At 43.3% G+C, this 24,909-nt stretch overlaps 1 protein-coding gene across 3 annotated transcripts in view; it reads right to left on the reverse strand.

The window, feature by feature from the left end:
- Positions 1-24,909, reverse strand: part of LOC135874010 (LIM zinc-binding domain-containing Nebulette) — a 411,833-nt gene that overhangs the window by 237,219 nt on the left and 149,705 nt on the right. The gene's annotated exons all lie outside the window — the stretch shown is intronic.

Consider the following 24,909-nt stretch of genomic DNA (forward strand, 5'->3'; position numbering starts at 1 on the left):
AAATGTATTTTTTGTGATGGAAAATTACATAAGATCAATGAAAATGAAGAAAAGAAAACTCCCTAGGATGTGCATCCAGAACAAAGAACCAAGGTGACACTGAAAACAGTAAGTGAGAGCATAATAGCACTTCATCACAAGCTATTCTTCTCTGCCAGTTCAACCAGCAATCCAAGACTAATATCCTGTATGCCCCCAAAAGAAACTCAATAGCATTTTATCAGCTCCACCTCTGAAATCAAAACGCCCTTAAAAACACTCAGAATCTGTCAACAACATGAAAATTACTCAGTGTATTGCACAAAGAAATTCCCTATCTGTCTTCCTCTCTGTTTTATTAGATACTGCAGAACTTGATACTTTTTGTTTGTTTCATTTCACACAGCAGAGGCAGGCTGCATATTAAAGACCTTGCTTATTTCCATATGCTGGACCATCCTCTGTGACAAAGTGCTACCAGACAGGCAGGCATAGTGAGGGAAGAGAAATGCTGCAATTACTACAGCAGCACTAGGACCTCGGAGGTGAAAGCAGAAGAGAAAAGGTAGTTACAATTGTAGGACAGTGGTTCTCTAGCTCTCCCCTCCCATCTAGCCAGAGTATAGAGAAGAACCCCTCTTCTATTTAGCAATTTGGGAGAAGCAGGGTGGTTTCAACCTACAGCTGGAGAACCCCTTTTCTAAAAGATTGAAATCTTTTCTGACAGCTGCACTTCCATCTCGATATTAGAATTTTTTGCTGATTTGTTTAAATTATTTAGGACCAGGATGGCTCTGTCCCCTGATGCAAAGAGCATAAAATGGACCCTTTGACATCTCTCTAAACTGGGGACTGGCTTGATAGCTTCTACAGTTAGGAAATGGGAAACTGTCTTCACCATTCAGATATGCTTAGGATGACCAAATGTCCCGTTTTTAAAGGGACAGTCCCGTTTTTGGGGACTTTTTCTTATATAGGCACCTATTATCCCCACCCCCGTCCTGTTTTTTTCACGGTTGCTATCTGGTCACCCTAGGTATGCTTATGAGAATCTAGTATGTAGGTGTGCAGAGGGGGAGCAAGGGAAAATTTGCTTCAAGCTGTTTGATTAATTCTACTGCACAGACTGTCAACTACCTCCAGCACTCATCAGTCTGAAGAACTGGTGGGTGACCCCTAGTGCTGAAAAAGTGAAACGCCTGCCTTCCCTCTGCAGGTTTTTCATCTCCTCAGTCAACTGGAGAGACAATTGTTGCTGCCAAATGGCTATCTAGAGCAGCGGTTCTCAAACTGTGGGTCAGGACCCCAAAGTGGGACTTGACCCTGTTTTAATGGGGTTGCAAGGGCTGGCTTAGACTTGCTGGGGCCCGGGGCCAAAGCCAAAGCTGGAGCCTGAGGGCTTCAGCCCTGGGTGACTAGGCTCAGGTTGCAGGCCTCCTGCCTGGGGCTGAAACCCTTGGGCTTCGGCTTTGGCCCCCCAGCCCAGGGGTGGCAGGGTTTGGGGGGGCTCAGGCTTTAGTCCCCCCTCCTGGGGGGATGTAGTATTTTTTGTTGTCAGAAGGGGGTCACAGTGCAATGAAGTTTGAGAACCCCGGATATAGAGAAATCTCGTCCTTGAGCTCTGTTCCAAGACCTCCTGGAGCAAATTTGAAAATTGTTTGCAGATTCATGACTGGGCTGGCCTTCTTTTGGTTGTTTTTCTGTTCTTCTTCCTCATTTGCTTAGCTGATGGAGTATTTTTCTCCTATAGTTTCAAAGACTGTTTTATCCACTACTTCTCCAGAAGTAATGGATAAAAAGAGCTTGCCCTGGAGTACTTCCAGGAAGCTATTAAGCAGCTACTTTGGACATCCAGCCTCCACTCTGGTCCACAAGTGTCATTGGCTAAAGTAGTTCATTCCATGGACTTCACCATGAAGACAAGGGAGTTAAAAAACAAAATAAAACAAAAACCAACAATAAAATAAAATGAATCAAAGGCTACTACCAAAGACATTTGGTGAGGGTCTGGTTTTAGATCTTTGGACATGATGAGTAAATTTTCCAAAAGAGAATCAATCCAGCCAGCCTAAGCAAAACAGGCCAAGCCCCCTACTGCCCTCAACATGGTAGAAACTGTCTTACAACTGTGCCCTACAGTGAACCCTACTCTGCAGTTTCTGGGTTCCATAGGGAACAGGACACTTTCTGAAAGGATCGCCAGTTCATTGACCGGGGGGTTATCGGCCACATCAACCTTGGGAAGCATGGCTTAGGCCAACTCAGATTTAGACATCATGCAGAACTTTAGCATTTCTCTCAAGTGTATTCCATTTTCTGATTCAGATGCTTCTGCTCTGATGTAACATTTTCCATAGCTGGAGTTCTCTGGAAAGCTGAAGAACTATTCTTTTTTGTGGTCTCATTTTCTTTCTGAACTGTCACTGCTTCCTAGATAAACAACTATAGCCTTCTGGAGCATGAACTCTCAGCAGTTTAGGAAAGAATTTTTTCTGGGTCTCTTCCTCTCAGGGCTGGAGCCTAAGAGCTCACCCTCCTCTGAGGATGAGCATGAAGAATAGGATTTGTGATTACTATATTTTCTCCCTTTATATGAAACTCTGCTTTTCCCCTTGGAGAGAATGAGATGTTTCAAAAGCAATTTTGTCGTGATTTCTCTCAACACTATTTGGCTTATTTTCTCTGGATCAAGGGATCAGAGAACTGGAGACCCTGAAAGATCTTGGCCTGACTCTTCCCCTTTTCTTTTATGCTTCCTCTTGGACCTAAACAGGGAGAGGTTTGGCTCTCAGAGTGCTAAAGGTCTGACAACATGGGATCACTCTCCCCTCCAGCGATTGCTCTGTTCCAGGTGTTCAACTTTGGTGTACTTTTCCTGAAGAAAGGCCTTGGATGGAGAGATTGATAGGGACACTTCCTGAGAAAGTTAGAGCTACAAGCCTTGGAAAAACGACTGATCCAGCGGTTCTCAAACGTCATTGCACCACAACCCCCTTCTAATAACAAAACGACATGACCCCAGGCAGGGCCAGAGCCCGACCCCCGCCACCCAGGGCTGAAGCCCTCAGGCTTTGGCTTCAGCCCCGGGCCCCAGGGAGTGTAACGCTGGCCCTGGTAACCCTATTAAAATAGAGTCCCGACCCACAGTTTGAGAACCACTATTGGGATAATGGCCTTATTCCAGCTAGGCAGGTCCCACAGAGAAAGATAGGCCTCTTTAAAAGTGGCCTCCTGTGGCCCCTGCTCAAGAAATGAAGCAACAGGTGTACTGTTGCCTATTAGAGACCACCACAAGCCACTTGCTTGTATGGGGGTTGTGTGGTAAGGGAAGGACAAGTAGGAAAAGTAATTACTCCCAACTGGAGAGAGCACAGACAATTAACAGAGGCACCCCAGAGTAATAGCCACTAGCAGTAGAGATTGGGGCAAGAAGGGAGCAGGGTAGCAACTGTTAATCTTTTGCAAGGGCCTGTGGCATACCAGGGGTATGGGAGAGCAGCCCTTCTGGTACATCTCATGCTGGAGCCGGAATCTGTGGAGGTACCTGGGCCACTGAGTCTTCCTCCTGACATGGCACCAAGACACCCTGCCCCCTTCCCCATGAAGCTGCTGCCATAATCTCCCTTCGTACCACTAATGCCTCTTTCTGAATTGTTTTTGCTGGGAAAGAGCTGAAGCAGGACAGCTACTTTTGAGCTGCATGCTGCTGCCACATGCAGGCACTGAGCAACTTATTCTGATACAGGTTAGGGGGACCAGTGACTAAGGCTGGAAGCCAGAGCAGATAGGCAAAGATGGTTCCTAAGCAAAATAAATAAATACAGAACTCTCCTGGCTGCCAGTGGTGTGAGAGAGACAGTCACAGCAGGCACCTGCTGTCATTGGACTTCTTCTTGGAGGGCTTTTCCAGATCAAAGCAAGTGTCAGGGGGAATGAGGCTGTTGCATGCTAAGTTTCCCATGTAGGCAGAGAACATACTAAACCCCAGCAAATTGGAGACAGTGAATACTCCAGCTTGGAGGTACAAAAAAAGAAACATTTGGGAGACAGATTGGTAGATCAGTAGATTTTTGTCTATGCTCTGTAGTTTGGGAAGCAGGAGGTCTTCTACTGTTGATTCTACCAAGCGGCAGACTCATATGGGGAGCTTTTAAGCAGGGGAAGCCAAAAAATCATCAAGTGACTAATACATATGACTCTGCCTCCTCCTTCTGCAGAGCTGATAGAAAGACCACTTAAGCAATAGTGAACCTGGATAAGGGAGAAAAACAAAATGAATGTTTTCAAATTATGTTGTTTGGAAATAGATCACTCTCTAGAAAGCTTTTAAATGATATTGCTTGACTCCCAACAATATAATTTTAAACTGTTTTAAAGAGCAATCCATATTCCACTGCCTCCTCTGGGAAAGAGCATTTTAGTATTCTGTTTGTTTTGCCCTCATCGGATCATGTCAATATGACAGGTTGGCACCTGATACTGACCTTAATGGATTCTTTATAGAGGCCCCAGCACTTGGACTTAAAATGCCGCCAATAATTTATAACCCTTTAAATGAAAAACAAAAACATGTGTCTTTGGGGTTGTACAGTGATGGTGCTGCCCTATTCCTGCATGCATTGTTTTGTAAGGCAAATAACTTCTATAGTCATGGATTTTTTAAAAGCCTGGAATCCTGCAGATACCACAAACATTAGAGATGTTTACACAGAAACTAGAGTGCCAGAATATTATGAGAAAAGCATTCCACTTTCACTGGGCTTCTAATTCGGAAGCCAATGTGGGGGTTTTTAAGTTGCTTAGCATAGAATTAATTTAATTTGCCTGCAGAAATTGTAACTGCACTGGCAAGGGACCCAAGCACCACTGATTACACTGCTCTACAGCCAAAATGCTTCTGAAATAAATGTAGTCAAACTTTACTAATTCTGGGTCACTGAGAACGAAAATGATGCTTAAAATTGTTGATTGGCTCTAGTTTTCAAGATATGCTATTGGGTCAGTATATACGACCCTTGACTTGGGAATGGCGGAGGATAAGTGAGTTATAAAGGGAAGGGATCTCAATTTAAACCAGAAATGACTAAAATACATCTTTGACTGGATCTATGAATAAATCTATGACTGGGTTTGGACAGTACTTGCTTTTTAGGCAAAACAATGAATGATGAAATCTGAAGCTGGTATTGCATCATACATGATATGAATTGCATCATGTTATTCCTAGAAATCATGGATGATGTAATCATAACGAAGCTTACATCACTCTGCTGAACAAATTGCCCTATATCAGCTCTAGAAATCATACAGTGTCATGCTCTCTTATTTGTCAGTGTTTGATTTTGAAAAGGGACACATTTCTGTTTAGCCAAAGTGAGCAGAGATGCCTCGTACTTGTGTGAACAGTGCAGATAACTTCTGCTATGTTTGTGGTGAAGTGACTTTTGCATCACAAAAATGCAGTATAACCACTATGGTTAAGAAAGCCTATCACCTTTATTTTGGCTGCAAAATTGGAGATCAGGACAAGAGGTGGGCCCCACACATATGTTGCAACACTTGTGCAACAAATCTTCGCCAGTGGTTGAACAGGAAAAGGAAATCTATGCCTTTTGCAGTGCCAATGATTTGGAGAGAGCCAACAGATCATACCAGCAATTGTTACTTCTACATGGTGCCTCCAGTTGGGAAAGGTGTGTCAAAGAAGAAAAAGTGGACTGTGCATTATCGAAACATTCCATCAGCTATACGCCCAGTACCCCACAGAGGAGGACTGCCAGTTCCTGATGCACCAGAATCATTCTCACTTGAGTCAGACGAGGAAGAGGAAGAGGATGAAACTTCTGGTCCTGAACCATCAGTGTCACAGGACCCACATTTTCTCCCATCCTCCTCCTCTGAACCACACCTCATAACACAAGGTGAACTGAATGACCTTGTCAGGGATTTGGAACTACCCAAGAGTAAGGCAGAGCTGTTGGGCTCCAGACTACAGCAGTGGAATCTCCTGGCAGGTGAGGTTAGGGTTTCCATGTTCCGTGACCGTCAAAAGGATCTTGTCCCATTCTTCTTCATGGAAGGTGATCTTGTAGCCTGCAACAACATCGATGGTGTGATGGCAGCCCTCAACATCGTTCACGATCCAGATGAGTGGAGACTGTTCATTGATTCATCGAAGACGAGTCTTAAAGCTGTTTTACTGCATAATGGCAATGTTTTGCCATCAATTCCAGTTGGTCATGCAGTCCATAGGAAGGAAACCTATGACAACATGAAACAACTTTTGAGGTGCATAAACTATGACCAACATCAGTGGCAGCTTTGTGGCGATTTGAAGGTTGTTGCTCTCTTGCTTGGTCTGCAGACTGGATACACAAAGTACTGCTGTTTTCTCTGCGAATGGGATAGTCGTGCAAAAGATTCCCACTACATCAAGAAAGATTGGCCACTCCGACAGTCATTGGAGCCTGGTAGGAAAAGTGTTCAGCATCCACCACTTGTTGAATCAAGGAAGATTTTGTTACCACCCTTACACATCAAGCTGGGTCTGATGAAGAACTTTGTCAAGGCCACTGACAAAACACAAGCAGCTTTCAAGTACCTCCGTGGAAAATTTCCAAGGTTAAGTGAAGCTAAGATAAAGGAAGGTGTCTTTGTTGGTCCTCAGATTCGTGAACTTCTTCGAGATGATGCATTTGACCATTCACTGCGTGGCAAGGAAAAGACGGCATGGAAAGCCTTCCAGTTAGTGGCAATACATTTTCTCGGAAACAACAAGGCAGACAACTACAGGTTGTTGGTGGAAAATCTCCTCAAGGCATACAAAAGCCTTGGTTGCAACATGTCACTAAAGATACATTTTTTGCACTCTCATCTAGATTTTTTTCCACCGAACTGCGGAGCAGTGAGCGACGAGCACGGCGAGCGATTTCACCAGGACATTGCAACAATAGAGAAACACTATCAGGGCAAATGGAGCCCATCAATGCTTGCAGACTATTGCTGGACAGTGACAAGAGATGCTACATTTAATGAATACAAGAGACAAGCCAAGAAGCGCCGAGTAGACACTGAATAGGAAAAATAACAGGAGTACTTGTGGCACCTTAGAGACTAACAAATTTATTAGAGCATAAGCTTTCGTGGGCTACAACCCACTTCTTCGGATGCATCCGAAGAAGTGGGTTGTAGCCCACGAAAGCTTATGCTCTAATAAATTTGTTAGTCTCTAAGGTGCCACAAGTACTCCTGTTATTTTTGCGGATACAGACTAACACGGCTGCTACTCTGAAAACTGAATAGGACTAAACTATGTACAGAATAGTTTTTTGCCTTTTGTTTCATAATAAATTTTATTTATATAACCCTTTGGCTGATTTTTAAAGTGTTACATAAACAGGACAGGTGAAATATTATCATGTAAAGCAACCATAAACACATGAAAAGACCTAGGTTTACAATTTATGATTAAAACTCTACTATCTACACAATATACATAGACATAAAATGTAAAAACTTAAATATCTTAGAAACAGTAGCCAATCAGTTGTTTTAATTGTCATATTTGAATTCAGCACATCAAAATACATAATAAATAGCACATTTTATCTCTGAAGCAGACGACTTCTCAAAAATTGTAGACCAGTGTTATTACTGGGTGACAGCAATAGGCTGATTCTCACCAGCTGATCTAGGTTTCATGTGGGGGTTTTTTCCCATCCCACATAAAGGAAAGTTTCCAGTGCACAATATTCAGACGGAATGAGATCTTCTTGGGGGCAGATTATACCACATCCATGTAACGTGGGGTTCTTGCAACTTCTTCTGAAGATGCATCTGGTGCTGGCTACTGTTGGAGACAGGATATTGGACTAAATGTACCGCTGATCTGATCCAGAATGGCAATTCCTAAATTCTTATATTACTCAAACATTATAATTCTATTTTGTGACAAGATTCAAAAGAGGTTCTCTTAAGTTCTTGGAAACTTTATTTCAACATCAAAGCAATTTACAAAACAGGGCACTTCATAAAGCTTTGAGGTGCTGCCATGGCTCTGTTATGAAGTGAATGATGATCAGGGGATTGTGCTAATTTTAGAAGTAAATAAATTGTACACTGGAGCTTTGTGCAACCACACCCCACCAGTAAATGGCAACCATAAGCTTTTTCTTGTCTGCAGAAGGAAGGTGTCATTTAAGACAAGCTTTTTTTCATAGCATCCAAAACTTGTCCATGTCTGACATTTTATGCAAATCATTATTGAGCTCAGTTGCATGTAAACTCCAGCTTAAAAAAAACACGTGTGGATTTAGTGCTGGTGAAAGGCATCGGTTTGATGGCCCTAGTGAATGAAGCCCTCTATATATACACAGGACAGTGGCCAACCAAGCTCCTCCACGCAAACTTCCCTGCCAGCATGCTTCAAAGCTGATGAGGGTGGGCTTCCTCTAAGGGCAATAGGGGTATTTCAGTCTCTATGCTCATTCAGTTCTGGCAAAGACTGACAATTTGTGCAGTGATGTTGATGAGTTTGTGAAATGGGATCTAGGACTGAGCCCTACCAAACTAATCTCACAGAGGGTACCAAACACTGATTAGATATGAACAACTTTTAATTCCTTTTGAGTTGGTCTTGTTTCATATCAGAACCCTACAGGTGACCTCTGTATCTCATTAGTGGATGGCTCCCCAGAGTCAGGGAGAAGGGGGACTGCACCTGCCTGGGAATCAGAGGGAAACTGCACTGCTGAAGCCACTCCTGATTTTGTCGGCTATCCTGAACCATGTGCGAGTCCATGGTGTGCCTAAGTAAACTCTTTATCTGCAACATTTTATCCTCAATTAAAGCTACTGAAAGTAAGCACAACAAAAGCAACCCTCCATGTTCAGAAATGACATCATAAGCTATCAGCAGGAAGGAACCTCCATGAAGGCGTCTGTGTCAACACTTGTTTCCCGAAACACTCCGTAACCTTTCAAGGGTTTCTGGAAATTTGTCATGGCCAGAAGCAGCTGCATCAGCTGGGTTCATGTGCCTGCATTACCCCAGCAGGTCTGCACTCCCCCATCTGCTGGTTCTCCCATCCCTGCCACTATGAAGCATCCTTCTCAATCTACAAACATGCCAATGTGTGACTTCTGCAAATGGGACAGCCGCCGTTGCTAACCAACAATGGGAATTAAACTGATGACCTTTAGAGTTAAAAGAATGAGGCTTTACAACTTCTACTAAGGAGCCAAGCTTCCAAGCTGAAAACTGTCACAGGGTCATATCCTCTGCAGATTGGGCACAAAGGGGGACATATAACACACACTCTGAGGTATGGGTTATACAAGCAAAATATGTGAGAAATGACTACAGTATAAAGCATGTGTATTTTGGTGATTGACACCATAATTTACACGTTATGATAGTTCTAATGTACCAAATCTTATTGAAAGAGGTATTTCTCCCTGTGTGAATAACATGTAACCATGCTAGCCATATAGAGAGAGAGAGAGAGATCAGCATGTGAATCCACTGACCTTGAGATCCCCAGTTTAGACCCTAACTACTTGAGCTATAGAATTAATTACTAGCACCTTAGTAGACCAGCCACTGGAGGACAACATGACACTTTCCAAGTGGGTTTCACAACTAACTGTAGAACACTGGTTGTAATGTTTTATGCACAATTCCACCTTAGGGCTGGACAGTATAATATAGTTTAGCATTCCATTACATCTCCCCGTCAAGTTCTACATTCCTACCATTTACAATACTGACACTATCACACTGTCTCTGAAGTTTAGTGTGTATCAATCTGTTTAATGTCTCTGAATCATACTGGTTTTCTACTTACACAACCCAAACACATAACAACTTGGTCATCTGGCTGTCCATTAGTTGCAACAACAGGCTGTGGATCAGTCCAGAATCCTTGAGTCTTCTTCTTGTTCTGCATCCACCATCTGTAGAGTTTGCTCTGTCAATTGTTGCTTCTGAAGAACAAACTGTAGATGTCAATGGTTTCTGCTGAACTCTCCACTGTCAGTCTCAATTATATATACTCTGAGCACTGAATTCCTTTTCTTTACTACAGCTAGAGTTGTCCATCCCTTTTCTCCATCCAATTTGACACAAACAGTCACCAGGCTCTAGGCCTGGAAGTTCTCTAACTGAGTGATGCCTGTTGTAAAAGTGTTCGTAAGTTCTTTCAGCCTTTTTATCTGATTTGGCTACTCTTTTCACGTCTGGTCACTTTGGAGATAGATTCTTTTGCAAAGTTGGAAAAGTAGTTCTGCATCGTCTTCCCATCAGTAGCAGCGTTGGACTATATCCAGTAACCACTGTTGGTGTTGATCTGTAACTCAGAAGAGAAAGGAATGGATCTCCCTGATGTAGGATTTTCTTGGCTCTCTGTACAGCACTCTGAGTCTCTCCGTTCACTTGTGGGTAATGTGGACAGCTAGTAATATGTTCAAAATAATATTTTGTTCAGAATGACAAATTCTGCTGCAGTGAATTGTGGTCACTACTTGTTCTGGAATAGTAATGTGAGCACTGCAACATGTTACGTCTTTCAAGTACATTATTTCTACATATCTGGAAAAACAGTCCACAGCGACTAGGTAATGGTGATCTCTGAATTTGCATAAATCTGCAGCGAGTCTCTTCCAAGATCTGTCTGATAGAGAGGTGGTGTTGTTAGTTAAGGTTCTTTGTGTTGTGTTGGCCTGTTAATTCTGCAATGTTGACATGCAGATACTTTATGCTTTATATCCTTGCTGATCCCCAGCCACCACACTCACTAGTTGGCCTGTTCATGGCATTTAGATAATCCTTGATGTCCTTCATGAATGAGATTCAGGATTTCTCCTCTCATTTTATTTGCAATTACGATGCAGTTGCCTTTAATCATGAGGCCATTTGACTCACTTCATGTCCATGCACTGCAAAGTAGTCTCTTGTCACTTCCTTAGTGTCCCTCAGAGTAGGTCTACACAGCAATTAAACACCCATGACTGGCCCGTGTCAGCTGCCTTGGGCTCACAGGGCTCGGGCTGCAGGTATAGACTTCAGGCTTTGGCTGGAGCCCAGACTCTGGGATCCTCCCTCCTTGCAGGGTCCCAGAGCTCGGGGTCCCGCCCAGGCCTGAATGTCAACCCCACAATTTTACAACCCTGCAGGCCAAGCCCTGCAAGCCCAAGTCAGATGACCAAGGCCAGTTGTGGGAATTTAACTGCTATGTAAACATATCCTTAGATACTTGCGTCAGCTGCCCCTAATGTAACTTAGAACTTCATGAAGTTGTATGTTTGTCAAGACTGCTTTTTGTAGCTGGAGTAGTCTCTTTTCCAACACCGGTCTGTATATGTCCAGAGCATCCACATAGCCTTTACATCATCTTCAAGCTCACAGCTAGTTGAGCATGATGCGGGGCTTTATGACAGAGTGCCTACTACTACCAGATTTTTCCCAGGAACATGTTTAGCAATTGGGTTAAATGACACTAACCTTCGCAATAGACACTGGCATCTCAGCAGTGCTTTATCCGGGTCTTTTCTATTGACAAGGGTTACTAGCAGTTTATGGTCTGTTATCAGTGTAAACGAATCCAGTCTACAAAGTTCTCACATCCCCATACACTTGCCAGGCACTCCTTTTCAATCTGTGTATATTGTTTGTGGCAAAATGACCGATGTTGGTATGGTGGGTCCCGCGCTTTTCTTGGTGGGGGGGCTAGGATACCACCCCTTGCCCCTGCTCTTGGGGCGCCAAGGGCTCCGCTAGTGGCCTGGGGAAGTGGTAGAGGAGGGAAGCGGAGAAGGGGTCTGGGTTTGCTCCTCACTCTGAGCCCCAGCCCCTCTCAACCCCTGCGGGTTTCTTACCCTCTTCCCACTTGGGTAGGGTTACCCTCAGTCCTTGACGCTGGGGGAGGGAGTCTCCCTGCCCTGCTGGGTCAGGGTCTCCCTTCCTCCAGTTCTCTGGTCTTTCAATTCTCAACAACACACCTCCAAACTCCAGTCCTCTCTCCTTCCTCACACCACTCTGTCTGCCAGAAGCAGGGGGCTTTTATTAGGTTCCAGACAGGGCCTTAATTGACTACAGGTACTCCAATTAACCTGTAGTGACCTTTCATAGTCTATAGAGAACCACGCCTTAATTAGCCTAGGGTTTATATATCTCCCGTCTACTAGTCCCCCTCCAGATCTCTTCATTGGGCCCCTGCCCCATGAGCACTCTCGGCCCCCACCCCTTTGTACTCCAAGCCGGCTGCGCAATTTGCAGCTGGTTTGCTTCCGAACCGCACCATGGGACCATCTCTACACGCTCGTGCTCCAAACTCTTCATTTCCCCACCCTCGTGTCCCACCCCGATACCAAGTGGAGGGACCTTCTACCAGCTGCAGAGGATGAGGGACCCTGGTGGGCCAGCCTGTACTCCACCTTGGTTCCACGGCCCACCGAGGACATTAGTTGGCAGCTTCTCCATGAAGCCGTGAGCACAGGCATGTACCTGGCGTGGTTCACTTCTGTCCCTGAAGCCTGCCCTTTTTGCGGTGTGCGGGAGACCCTGGCACATGTCTATCTGCAGTGCGTCAGGTTGCAGCTGCTCTTCTGGCTCCTCCAGAACATCTTGTTGAGGTTCTGGCTGCACTTTTCCCCACACCTTTTTATATATGCTCACCCCATCTGTGGCCCCACGAAGTTGCAGGACCACCTCATCAACCTCCTCCTAGCCATGGCCAAAGTGGCCATTTATAACACCAGGGAGAGGAGGTTGGCTGGGAGGTGGGGCTCTGTGACTGTGGGGCCTGTTTTTGTTCCTTTATCTGTTCATGCATCTGGGCAGAGTTCCTCTGGGCGGCGTCCGCTGGCTCCTTGGACGCTTTTGAGGAGCAGTGGGCACTGTCCAGGGTTCTCTGCTCGGTGTCCCCTTCCGGTTCCCTAGTTTTGGCTCTTTGACCCCCACACCTGTTCCTGTTTTGTTTTCTCGTTGTCCCACGACTTTAGTTGAGTACTGGGTTCAGTAGCTCCTCCCCAGGCTTGCGCCCACCCACTTCCCAGCACACAATAAGACCACTCTCCCACTGCTCCCTGGCCCTGCTGTATCACATGTTTTACTGCTTCTCTGAGCAGGCAAGAGCAAAATGCAACTGGCTTCCGCTCAGAGCAATGTTGTTGCAACAATACACCACCTAGCCATAGCTGGCTACATCTGCATTGACCATTGTGGAATTGTTCACATTCTAGTTCTTGACAGCTGGAGATGTTGAGATTATTTCTTTTACCTTTTTGAAGGCACTTTGATTTGGTCCCCATAGCCAAGATGTGTTGGACTTTAACAGTTCATTCAGTGGTTTTGCCACTGTAAAAAGGTCTTATAGGTATCAACCAAATGACCATTCCCAATATACTTCTCAGTTCTGGTACATTAGTTGGTGCATTCAATTCTCCAACTGCTTTTACCTCCTCAGAATTGTGTTTATTGTCTGTCCCAAAAACGCAATTTGGGGTAGGCGGAAAATGCATTTTTCCTAGTGGTTTCAGTACAGACTGATTGATTAAGCTTAGGACATTGTTGAGGGTTTTGTTGTGTTCTTCCATCAGTGATACATATATAAGACTATTGTACATGAAAACTACAACTTCATTTGTGTTTGTTAACAGTTCTGCCATCTTTCTTTGGAAAATCTCAGGTGCATTGGTAATCACAAAAGGTAATCTTGGAAAGCAAAATCTCCAAAGGGTTAGATAAATGTAGTCTGTTTAGCACTTTCTTTTACTTAAGGAATTTCCCAGAATCTGCCAGTGGGTATGGAATGGCTGTCAAAAGAGGAGAGATTAATAAGACTGGGACTTTTCAGCTTGGAAAACAGACGACTAAGGGGGGGTATGATAGAGGTCTATAAAATCATGACTGGTGTGGAGAAAGTAAATAAGGAAGTGTTATTTACTCTCTCATAACACAAGAACTAGGGGTCACCAAATGAAATTAATAGGCAGCAGATTTAAAACAAACAAAAGGAAGTATTTTTTCACACAGTGCACAGTCAATATGTGGAACTCCTTGCCAGAGGATCTTGCCACATCACTGTTTACCCCTTTTTCCAGATCATATAGGAATATGTCAAAGGATTTCTGAAAATCTACGTACACTATATCCACTGGATCCCCCTTGTCCACATGCTTGTTCATCCCCTCAAAAATTCTAGTAGATTGGTGAGGCATGATTTCCCTTTACAAAAACCATGTTGACTCTTCCACAACAAATTACGTTCATCTATGTATCTGACAATTTTGTTCTTTACTACAGTTTCAACTGGTTTGCCCGGTACTGAAGTCAGGCTCACAAGTCTGTAATTGCCAGGATCACCTCTGGAGCCCTTTTTAAAAATTGGCATCCTCCAGCCATCTGGTACAGAAGCTGATTTACATGATAGGTTACAGACTATAGTTAGTAGTTCTGCAGTTTCACATTTGAGTTCCTTCAGAACTCTTGGGTGAATACCATCTGGTCCTGGTGACTTATTACTATTTAGTTTATCAATTCGTTCCAAAACTTCCTCTAATGACACCTCAATCTGGGACTGTTCATCAGATTTGTTCCCTAAAAAGAATGGTGCAGGTTTGGGAATCTCCCTCAGCCAATGCAAAGAATTCATTTAGTTTCTCCACAATGTCCTTATTGTCCTTGAGTGCTCCTTTAGCATCTCAATCATCCAGTGGCCCCATTGGTTGTTTAGAATGCTTCCTCCTTCTGATGTGCTTAAAACATTTTTTGCTATTATTTTTTGAGTCTTTGGCTACCTGTACTTCAAATTCTTTTTTGGCCTTCCTAATTATATTTTTACACTTCATTTGCCAGAGTTTATGCTCCTTTCTATTTTCCTCACTGGGATTTAATTTCCACTTTTTAAAGGATGCCTTTTTGCCTCTCACTGCTTCTTTTACTTTGTTGTTTAGCCATGGTGGCACTTTTTTGGTTCTCTTAGTATGTTTTTCAATTTGGGGTATACATTTAAGTTGAGCCTCTATTATGGTGTCTTTAAAAGTTTCCATGCAGCTTGCAGGGATTTCACTTTTAGCACTGTACCATTTAATTTCTGTTTAACTAACTTCCTCATTTTTGTGTAGTCCCCCTTTCTGAAATTAAATGCTACAGTGCTGCTGTGGTGTTTCCCCCGCCACAGGGATGTTAAATTTAATTAAGGCCACTATTATCAAGCAATACAGCTATATTCATCTCTTGGACCAGATCCTGTGCTCCACTTAGAACTAAATCAAGAACTGCCTCTCCTCTTGTGGGTTCCAGAACTAGCTGCTCCAAGAAGCAGTCATTTAAGGTGTCAAGAACCTTTATCTCTGCATCCCATTCTGAGGTGATATGTACCTAGTCAATATGACGATAGTTGAAACAAAACCCCCCATTATTATTGAGGTTTTTATTTTTATAACCTCTCTAATCTTCCTGAGCATTTCACAGTCACTATCACCATCCTGGTCAGGTGGTCGGTAATATATCCCTACTGCCATATTCTTAATATTCAAGCATGGAATTACTATCCATAGAGATTCTATGACATAGTTTGGTTCATTTAAGATTTTTACTTCATTTGATTCTATGATTTCTTTCACATATAGTGCCCTTCCCCTACCAGCATGACCTGTTCTGTCCTTCCGATATATTTTGTACCCAGGTATTACTGTGTCCCATTGATTATTTTAATTCCACCAAGTTTCTGTGATACCTATTATATCAATATCCTCATTTAATACGAGGCACTCTAGTTCACCCATCTTATTATTTAGATTTCTAGCATTGGTATATAAGCACTTTAAAATATTGTCACTTTTCAGCTGTCTGCCATTACATAATGTAATTGAATGGGACTTTTTTTCATTTGACTGTTTCTCATCAGATCCTACCTGTATTTTATCATCTTCCATCCTCTCCTCCTTACTAGGACATAGAGACTCTCCATTAATAGATCCTCCCCTAAGGGATGTCTCTGTCGGAACCATATGCTCCTCCGCACCTGTAGGCTTTCTCCCAGCCCTTAGTTTAAAAACTGCTCAATGACCTTTTTAATTTTAAGTGCCAACAATCTGGTTCCATTTTGGTTTAGGTGGAGCCCATCCTTCCTGTATAGGCTCCCCCTTTCCCAAAAGTTTCCTCAGTTACTAATAAATCTAAACCCCTCCTCCCTGCACCATCGTCTCATCCACGCATTGAGACCTTGCAGTGCTGCTTGTCTAACTGGCCCTGCGCATGGAACTGGAAGCATTTCAGAGAATGCTACCATAGAGGTCCTGGACATCAATCTCTTACCTAGCAGCTTTAATTTGGCCTCCAGGACATCTTTCTCATCCTTCCCTATGTCATTGGTACCTACATGTACCACGACCACTGGCTCTTTCCCAGCACTACACATAAGTCTATCTAGATGTCTTGAGAGATCCACAACATCACACCAGAGAGGCATGTCACCATGTGGTTCTCCCGGTCATCGCAAACCCAGCTATCTATGTTTCTAATGATCGAATCGCCCATTACTAATACCTGTCTCTTCCTAATAACTGGAGTTCCCTCCCCTGAAGAGGTATCCTCAGTGTGAGAGGATACCACATCATCATCTGGAAGGAGGGTCCCCACTATGGGATCTTTTTCCTCTGCTCCAGTTGGATGTTCTCCTTCCCTGAGACTTTCATCCTTCTCAACAGCACAGAGGCTGTCAGACCAGGGGTGGGGCTGTTCTACTGTGTCCCAGAAAGTCTCATCTATGTACCTGTCTGTCTCCCTTAGATCAGCCACTCTGGTCTCCAAAGCCCATACACGGTCTCTGAGGGCCAGGAGCTCCTTGCACCGAATGCACACATATGCCACCTGCCCATAGGGCAGGTAATCATACATGCTGCATTGGGTGCAATAAACTAGATAGCCCCCACTCTGTTGCTGGACTTAAGCTGCAGAAGTAAAAAAGAATGCAGGCAGGTTCCTTTGTTGATGCTTTGCTTTTATCAGGGGGTGGTTTGGGCTTTAAGTTTAAAGAAGTTTAAGGAATGTTAAGTGTATCTGGCCCACTTTTACACTCCCCCTCTGAACTCCCTCGCAAAACTCCCCTGTTAGCCGCTCCTGTTCCTTAGCTCCTCTGGTCGCTTGGGGCGAGCTTTTTAAAGACCTGGACTTCTTAAGTAGCCCCACCCCCTGGTTAAGGGTTGATGGGTGCTAAATGGCTTAGGATCAAAGCCTTGTTAAGAAGCTTTCAGCCTTGCCTAGCAGGCTACTAGGCTCAGCACACAGTCAGCACACAGTCCCCCAAACAAACAGACCACACGGTATATTTCAGTCAAGACTTTTAAGATCCACACAGATCTGTATTTTTCCATTTTTTCTTTCCCTACCATGCTGTTGGCTCAGTGATTTTCTTGATTATGCCAATCTGCTCCATTCTCTTTAGCTAAATTTCTACTTTAAGAAATAATAGGATAAGAATCCTGCAAGTTGTATGTACACTATATGATTCAGAATTGTCTCTTAAAGTCATTTGTACTGGATCTCCTTTCAAAAGTCCAATATAATAAAATATTCCTTCCAGTTCTTTCACCTTTCTCCCTACGCCCATTAGGGTGGCCAACTATCTAATCTCACAAACACATACATCCTTGCCCCACCCCTTCTCCAAGGCCCCACCCCTTGCTCATTCCATCCCTCTTCCCTCCGTCTCTCACTTTCCCCCACCCTCACTCACTTTCACCAGGCTGGGATGCAGAGGGAGGTGAGCGGTGCAGGCTCTGGGAGGGAGTTTGGGTGCAGAGTGTGGGCTCTGGGCTGGGGCAGGTGCAGGCTCAACCAGGTGGCACTTACCTCGGGCGGCTCCCGAAAGCAACCGGCACATCCCTCTGGCAGTGTCTCCTAGGCAGGGAGGCTAGTGAGTCTCCACACCCTGCCCCTGCCCACAGGCACCGCCCCTGTAGCTCCCATGCCGGCTGCTTCCAGACCAGGACAGGAAGAAAGCCTTCCTTAGCCCCACTGCAGCTCTGGACTTTTAGCGCTTAAAATCTCCCGGTTTGGCTTCCCCAGTAGCCTCCAGGAGATAGGGCCTGATTCTGGGAGACTCCCGGTGAAACCAGGAGGTTTGGCAACCCTAATGCCCATCATGGCTGCCACGCTGCAGCTGCGAAGGCAGTTGGTCTGGGGTCCTCTCTCCTTCCCTCAGGGGTTTTATGATAATGACAACATTCAATTGCCTGTTTACAGTTTCTAAGATAGTTTCAATTTTTTCAGATTTGTCAAGTTGCTCTAGGTTTTGCGTCTCACCAGCTCAGACTGCTTTGCTCCCTGTATAGCTGTGGCAAGAGTTAAATCTCTCTTCAATTGTAGCGGCTGTGAAAGTTTTTTTTAATCTGTTAACCCAATAACCAGCCTGTCTCTGATATTTTCATGTTTTGCATTCCCAAAATCACAATTTTCAGCCAACGTATGCAGAGCTCTTATAAAACATCAACATTTTCCCTAGTTCTTGATTTCTCTCATAGAAGCACGTTCTTTCATAAACCACATTTCTCTAAGGTATAAAGTATGCATCAAACATAGCCAAAACCCTTTCGTAATCATCTTTGTGACAGTCTTCAGTAAAGTCAAAGGATTTACAGAGATGCTCCGCCTGCTTCTCCAAAGCATAAATTAAAGAAGATACCTGTATAGCTCCAGTTTCTTTGTGGAGCTTGGTTGCAATGTAAAAGATGAAGTGGTCTGGAGCATTGAAGGGTGGCATGTTGACGATATCCTGCAATCTTTGTTGCTTTGTTCCTTCTGTTTACAACCTTTGTTGCTGTTCTCCTTCTGTTTCTGTTCTTAGTTTACTTTTAACACCATGCCATGTTCCTGTACCAGATATGGAATGGCTACAGAGTTTGGTTATACAGACCAGGTGTGTTCACCATAAGATCCTTTAATACTCTGCCAGATCTGGCTAAGGTTAGCTTTAAATAAAGTATTTTATACACAATGTCACCTAGTGGGTGAACAGTATCATACAGTTTAGCAATCCATTACACTGCTAATCATGAATCCTGCATTCTATCCCCAGCTCTGGAAGAGGAATGTGGTCTATAGTGGTAAGAAATAAAATAACCAAAACTGGTTTAGACACTCTATAAGAGTGTGATGCAGTGGATAAGATGAGGGCTTGTCATATTAGAGACCTGGGTTCTGAGCCTGCAGTGACCTTATACAAGTCCTCTGCAAGTTTATTAAAAAATGGGTGTGGGAGAGAGTTATCAGAAGCTTTTCCCTAACTGTCTCCTAGGTTGGGGTTCCTGGCTTTAGTTCATAATAAGGGTAGTGAGTTGCATGAGAATTTCAACAGCAGTTAAAAGAGGTGAGATTTTAAGTTCTTGTCTCCTCTTTTCCAATTCAGGGAACAATCCTGTAGACTAGAGGGGCAGCTGATCGGGAAGAAGTCAGTGTCTCCCCCACTTTCCCCCTCCCTCTGGAAGTGAGTAACGGCATTCATGGCAAATCAGATTTGTCATCAAACTCAATGGGTTCAGCTTGACACACACATTTTTCTGTTATGGCTAAAAAGTTATAAAATCACTACAGACAAATACTACCAATGTATAACTGATATTGTGGGAATCTGCACATGACAAGCAACAAAGTGGACAAAGGACTCATCCCAGAGTGTTTTAGATTTCTTGCAGAAGGGGCATGAAGAAAAATGAGACAATCCAGTGAAAAACTGCAGAAGGATTGACTTTAGAAATGTTGTTATTCTTTCTGAATCAATTCATCTTCATCAAACCACCACGAAAAGTTCAAATAGGACTCAAAGTTTATATTCTATGTTTTGGGTTTACCCATTTCAAAGAAGTTTTTACAAAATAAAGGTTTAAAGCTTCTGTCAAACTGAACTCTGTAGTACAAGCTTAACTATGGTGCTGCTGCCAAAGCACCATAATAAAAGTAAGCAAACTGCAGCTCTCTAAGCTACTTAAATCAAGATGTAACTTCCACAGAACTTTCCTCTTTACAAGTAAGTGCATCCATATGTAATGTGGCAGAACTTCCATAGGTCCCAGTTTTGTCCATGGATCAAACTTTAATCACACCAGAAAAAAATGCTAAGTCTTCCATATACGTATTACTATAAATACTGACACCAACATTTTCCGTGACTATTCCCATTGCTTCACCCATTCTTTTATAAAGAGCTTCCCAAAAGGAGAACATTAGAAGATATCTTCTCAATTGTGCTTTCTGGGCTTTTGCCACATTACTCCAATTTTTGGTACTGAGAGATTTGCAAGTAAATTTTAGTGTAGCAAGAGAAGAATACACCCTTAAATAGCCAACCATCACAAGAATAAAGTGCAGTAAAGCCTGATCAATAGTTTTATATAAGTCAATTTCCAAATGATGCATAAAAATCAAATAATAAGAAAACACATTATTTAGAAAACAAATATATCAAGATGTTAAGAACTGAATGACAATGGAAACTGGAGATTATATATCACTGAATATCATAAGCAAATAAACATGCATATTTTGTTTATGTGGAGTCAAAGAATTATGTATCCATTATCACAATTTTTATTTTCCTTTTACTATTCATTTTTAATGCCTCATTAATCTGGCTGTGGCAATTTTGACTGGTAATATTTTAATGACAACTTGAGTAAAAAGAGCTTTCTATATGAATTCTTATTGTATATACTGGGACCACCTCCACCATTTAGGCAATCATCCAAAGCAAGCAAATATTAGGAGCAGCTAAATATTCTATAACTGTGTTACTGGAGGCTGACATGAGCCAACATTTTGTGATTTGCTTAGTGCATGAGAACCCCTTGGGCCTGATTCTGATCTTACATACACTGTTGTGATCAGAAATAAGTTAAGTGATGTCATTGTCCAGCTAAACCGAAAGGAGGACAGGAGACACCTGATACAGATTTAATCAGGCCGCATCTTTATTATTAGATGTCTGAGACTACCCGGCAGATAAAAGTGTACAATGCAGGTAAACCCTGTTTGTTTTGTAATTGCCAGGGCAGGGGGCTTCCACCACTTCCCTGGCAATTACACTTTCCCCCTCTTTTTCAATCCAGGTCACTCTAGCAAATCCATTGCCAGAACCTTACCATCCCCCCCACTACCCCCTGTAGGAGGGATTAGATGGGCTATAAGAAAGGGGGGTTGGCTCCCTGCCATTCCAACCATAGGAGCCCCAAACCCACACCGTTCCATTCCTTTAACCAGCACCTCCTTTTTAAGTCCTTTACCAGGCCATTTATCTGGTCACTGGATGCCTTCCCTATGGAGTACTTGCACTGGACATCAAGTATTAGACATCAGTGTCTAAGGAGAACATTAGAAGATATCTTCTCAATTGTGCTTTCTGGGCTTTTGCCACATTACTCCAATTTTTGGTACTGAGAGATTTGCAAGTAAATTTTAGTGTAGCAAGAGAAGAATACACCCTTAAATAGCCAACCATCTGCCCCACACTTACCAAATAAGTTGTGACATATAGCCTACAGCACCTTTTGTGCTCACCATAATAGCTGTTCCCTAACACTGGCTGTGGGAAAGGCAAAAAAACCCCGCTCCACCAAAGCCAATATGGTGGTGAGGGGAAAAATTCCTTCCCAGCCCCCCCTAAAAAGGAGTGACTAGCACAATGCCCACAGCAGATTCAAACCCACCTGATAACACTGGTCTACAATTTTTGAGAAGTAGTCTGCTTCAGAGATAAAATGTGCTATTTATTATGTATTTTGATGTGCTGAATTCAAATATGACAATTAAAACAACTGATTGGCTACTGTTTCTAAGATATTTAAGTTTTTACATTTTATGTCTATGTATATTGTGTAGATAGTAGAGTTTTAATCATAAATTGTAAACCTAGGTCTTTTCATGTGTTTATGGTTGCTTTACATGATAATATTTCACCTGTCCTGTTTATGTAACACTTTAAAAATCAGCCAAAGGGTTATATAAATAAAATTTATTATGAAACAAAAGGCAAAAAACTATTCTGTACATAGTTTAGTCCTATTCAGTGTCTACTCGGCGCTTCTTGGCTTGTCTCTTGTATTCATTAAATGGAGCATCTCTTGTCACTGTCCAGCAATAGTCTGCAAGCATTGATGGGCTCCATTTGCCCTGATAGCGTTTCTCCATTGATGCAATGTCCTGGTGAAATCGCTCGCCATGCTCGTCGCTCACTGCTCCGCAGTTCGGTGGACAAAAACCTAGATGAGAGTGTATCTTTAGTGACATGTTGCAACCAAGGCTTTTGTATGCCTTGAGGAGGTTTTCCACCAACAACCTGTAGTTGTCTGCCTTGTTGTTTCCGAGAAAATGTATTGCCACTAACTGGAAGGCTTTCCATGCCGTCTTTTCCTTGCCACGCAGTGCATGGTCAAATGCATCATCTCGAAGAAGTTCACGAATCTGAGGACCAACAAAGACACCTTCCTTTATCTTAGCTTCACTTAACCTTGGAAATTTTCCACGGAGGTACTTGAAAGCTGCTTGTGTTTTGTCAATGGCCTTGACAAAGTTCTTCATCAGACCCAGCTTGATGTGTAAGGGTGGTAACAAAATCTTCCTTGATTCAACAAGTGGTGGATGCTGAACACTTTTCCTCCCAGGCTCCAATGACTGTCGGAGTGGCCAATCTTTCTTGATGTAGTGGGAATCTCTTGCACGACTATCCCATTCGCAGAGAAAACAGCAGTACTTTGTGTATCCAGTCTGCAGACCAAGCAAGAGAGCAACAACCTTCAAATCGCCACAAAGCTGCCACTGATGTTGGTCATAGTTTATGCACCTCAAAAGTTGTTTCATGTTGTCATAGGTTTCCTTCATATGGACTGCATGACCAACTGGAATTGATGGCAAAACATTGCCATTATGCAGTAAAACAGCTTTAAGACTCGTCTTCGATGAATCAATGAACAGTCTCCACTCATCTGGATCGTGAACGATGTTGAGGGCTGCCATCACACCATCAATGTTGTTGCAGGCTACAAGATCACCATCCATGAAGAAGAATGGGACAAAATCCTTTTGACGGTCACGGAACATGGAAACCCTAACCTCACCTGCCAGGAGATTCCACTGCTGTAGTCTGGAGCCCAACAGCTCTGCCTTACTCTTGGGTAGTTCCAAATCCCTGACAAGGTCATTCAGTTCACCTTGTGTTATGAGGTGTGGTTCAGAGGAGGAGGATGGGAGAAAATGTGGGTCCTGTGACACTGATGGTTCAGGACCAGAAGTTTCATCCTCTTCCTCTTCCTCATCTGACTCAAGTGAGAATGATTCTGGTGCATCAGGAACCGGCAGTCCTTCTCCATGGGTTACTGGGCGTATAGCTGATGGAATGTTCGGATAATGCACAGTCCACTTTTTCTACTTTGACACACCTTTCCCAACTGGAGGCACCATGCAGAAGTAACAATTGCTGGTATGATCTGTTGGCTCTCTCCAAATCATTGGCACTGCAAAAGGCATAGATTTCCTTTTCCTGTTCAACCACTGGCGAAGATTTGTTGCACAAGTGTTGCAACATATGTGTGGGGCCCACCTCTTGTCCTGATCTCCAATTTTGCAGCCAAAATAAAGGTGATAGGCTTTCTTAACCATAGTGGTTATACTGCGCTTTTGTGATGCAAAAGTCACTTCACCACAAACATAGCAGAAGTTATCTGCACTGTTCACACAAGTACGAGGCATCTCTGCTCACTTTGGCTAAACAGAAATGTGCCCCTTTGCAAAATCAAACACTGACAAATAAGAGAACACGACACTGTATGATTTCTAGAGCTGATATAGGGCAATTTGTTCAGCAGAGTGATGTAAGCTTCGTTATGATTGCATCATCCATAACTTCTAGGAATAACATGATGCAATTCATATCATGTATGACGCAATACCAGCTTCAGATTGCATCATTCATTGTTTTGCCTAAAAAGCAAGTACTGTCCAAACCCAGTCATAGATTTATTCATAGATCCAGTCAAAGATGTATTTTAGTCATTTCTGGTTTAAATTGAGATCCCTTCCCTTTATAACTCACTTATCCTCCGCCATTCCCAAGTCAAGGGTCGTATATACTGACCCAATAGCATATCTTGAAAACTAGAGCCAATCAACAATTTTAAGCATTATTTTCGTTCTCAGTGACCCAGAATTAGTAAAGTTTGACTACATTTATTTCAGAAGCATTTTGGCTGTAGAGCAGTGTAATCACACCTCAGAGAGCCACACTAGCCACTCCCAGTCTTTATTCAGGAACCAATCCCTGCAACAAACTCCACTGCCAACTCTGTCCGCATCTCTATTCAGGGGACACCATCATAGAACCTAACCACATCAGCCACACCATCAGGGCTCATTCACCTGCACATCTACCAATGTGATACATGCCATCATGTGCCAGCAATGCCCCTCGGCCATGTACATTGGCCAAACCGGACAGTCTCTATGCAAAAGAATAAATGGACAGAAATCAGACATCAAGAATTGTAACATTCAAAAACCAGTAGGAGAGCACTTCAACCTCCCCGGACACTCAATAAAAGACTTTAAAGTGGCCATCCTTCAACAAAAAAACTTCAAAAACAGACTTCAACGAGAAACTGCAGAACTGGAATTAATTTGCAAACTTGACACCATCAAATTAGGCCTGAATAAAAACTGGGAGTGGCTGCGTCACTACAAAAAGTAATTTTCCCCCTGTTGATACTCACACCTTCTTGTCAACTGTTGGGAATGGGCCACATCCACCCTGATTGAATTGGCCTCGTTAGCACTGACCCCCCCACACTTGGTAAGGCAACTCCCATCTTTTCATGTGCTGTATATTTATACCTGCCTACTGTATTTTTCACTCCATGCATCTGATGAAGTGGGTTATAGCCCAC

This window comes from Emys orbicularis, chromosome 2 (assembly GCF_028017835.1).
Source record: "Emys orbicularis isolate rEmyOrb1 chromosome 2, rEmyOrb1.hap1, whole genome shotgun sequence".
NCBI classification, from domain to species: domain Eukaryota; kingdom Metazoa; phylum Chordata; order Testudines; family Emydidae; genus Emys; species Emys orbicularis.